A 2,000-nucleotide genomic window follows, 5' to 3' on the forward strand; every position below is an offset into this window, starting at 1 on the left:
CTTTCCCCCCACACAGTCCCACTATAACTGAGAAACAGAAACGCCAAAAGGAAACCAGCATTTTTTTTCTGAAAGAGTCTGTGAACTGTATTTGGTCAAAGGTTGTCATGTCTATTTATGAGACTCCGTTAGTTCTGTTTGGTTAATGATATTTAATCACATGTGCCTTTCAGCAAGCCAGGATAATTGAGAGAAATTCATAGGGATGAACTAACAACAAGAAATCTGATAGAACCCCAAAGCTTTTAGGGCGCACAACTGCTCCATTAGATAGTCTATACATATAAAAGCCTAATATGCTAAGTGTCCAACTAAGTGGTTGACAGACCAGTAACTGTGATCACTGACCACCAGGGGGCAGATGCTCCGACCAGGAGCTGTGTGGGCTGCCCCTGGCGATGGAGGAAGCAAGCTTCCCGCCTGCCCTGGCTGGCTGTGGGCTCTGCTAAAGGCTACAAAGTTTCAATTATAGAAGATAAATAAATCCCAGATACCTGCTTCCAGCCACCGTGGCCTCCGCTCAAGAAGGATCTGGGAGCCTGGGTTGCCTGGGGCCATGGCCAGCTTACAAACAGCTATCAGCCCCTCACCCAGGATGGCCATGCCCCCCAGCGAGGACTCTCACCCTGAAGGGTGTGTGGCCAGCCTAAAAATGGCCCTCAGCCTCTCACCCAGGCTGGCCACACCCCCATGGGGTGAGGGTCCCTGCTGGGGGGAATGGCCAGCCTGAAAGCAGCCATCAACCCCTCACCCAGGCTGTAGCGGGACCCCCCCATCCTAAGGGGGTGTGGTCAGCCTGCAAACAGCCATTAGCCCCTCACCCAGGCTGGCCACACCCTCATGGGGTGAGGGACCCCACTGTGGGGCTTGGCCAGCCTAAGACAGCCATCAGCCCCTCAACAAGGCTGGCCAGGCACCCTAGCGGGACCCCCCCATCCTAAGGGGGTGTGGTCAGCCTGCAAACAGCCATTAGCCCCTCACCCAGGCTGGCCACACCTCCCAGCGGGGACCCTCAGCCTATGGGGGCATGGCCAGCCTGCAAACCACCACAGGCCCCTTGCCCATGCTGCCCCACGCCCCAAGGGAACCACCACCCTGATCCAGGACACTTTTCAGGGCAAACCAGCTGCCCCCCACCCATGCACCAGGCCTCTATCTATACTAATAAAAGAGCAATATGCTAATTAGACTGGGAGACCTTCTGGACAAAGCCATGGTGGCGGAGCTGAGGCAGAGGTGGTTAGGGGAGATCAGGCCAGGAGGGGAGGGAAGTTGGGGGTGATCAGGCTGGCGGGGGGCAGTTGGGGGTGAACAGGCTGGCAGGGGAGCAGTTAGGTTTCAATCAGGCTGGCAGGGGAGTGGTTAGTGGGTGATCAGGCTGGCAGGGGAGTGGTTAGGGGCAATCAGGCAGGCAGGCAGGCAGGCAGGTGAGCGGCAATCAGGCAGGCAGGCAGGCCGGTGAGCGGTTAGGAGCCAGCAGTCCCAGATTGCGAGAGGGATGTCTGACAGCCGTTTTAGACCCGATCCCTGTAAACCAGCAGTAGGACATCCTTCGAGGGGTCCCAGATTGGAGAGGGTGCAGGCCGGGCTGAGGAACACCCCCTCCCCTGTGCACGAATTTCATGCACCAGGCTACTAGTCATCAAATAAATGAATGTAAAAGTAAATGAAGGAAAAGAGGTATCCCTTTTTTACAGTACAATTCCAATTAATAAATGCAAAAAGAATAATAGAAATAGAAAATCACCACTTGGGAAACACCAGAGCAATAGTTGTTGCATGCGTGACTCATCAATGGATGCTAAAATTAGTGGACATGAAAACAACGAGAAAACCCACTGTGTGGGAAAACATATTTGCCAACGTCATATCTGATAAGGGCTTAATCTCCAAAATTTATAGGGAACTCACACAACTTAACAAAAGGAAGATAAACAATCCAATCAAAAAATGGGCAAAGGACCTAAATAGACACCTTTCAAAAGAGGACATTCAGAAAG

This window comes from Myotis davidii, unplaced genomic scaffold (assembly GCF_000327345.1).
Source record: "Myotis davidii unplaced genomic scaffold, ASM32734v1 scaffold955, whole genome shotgun sequence".
Lineage (NCBI taxonomy): Eukaryota > Metazoa > Chordata > Mammalia > Chiroptera > Vespertilionidae > Myotis > Myotis davidii.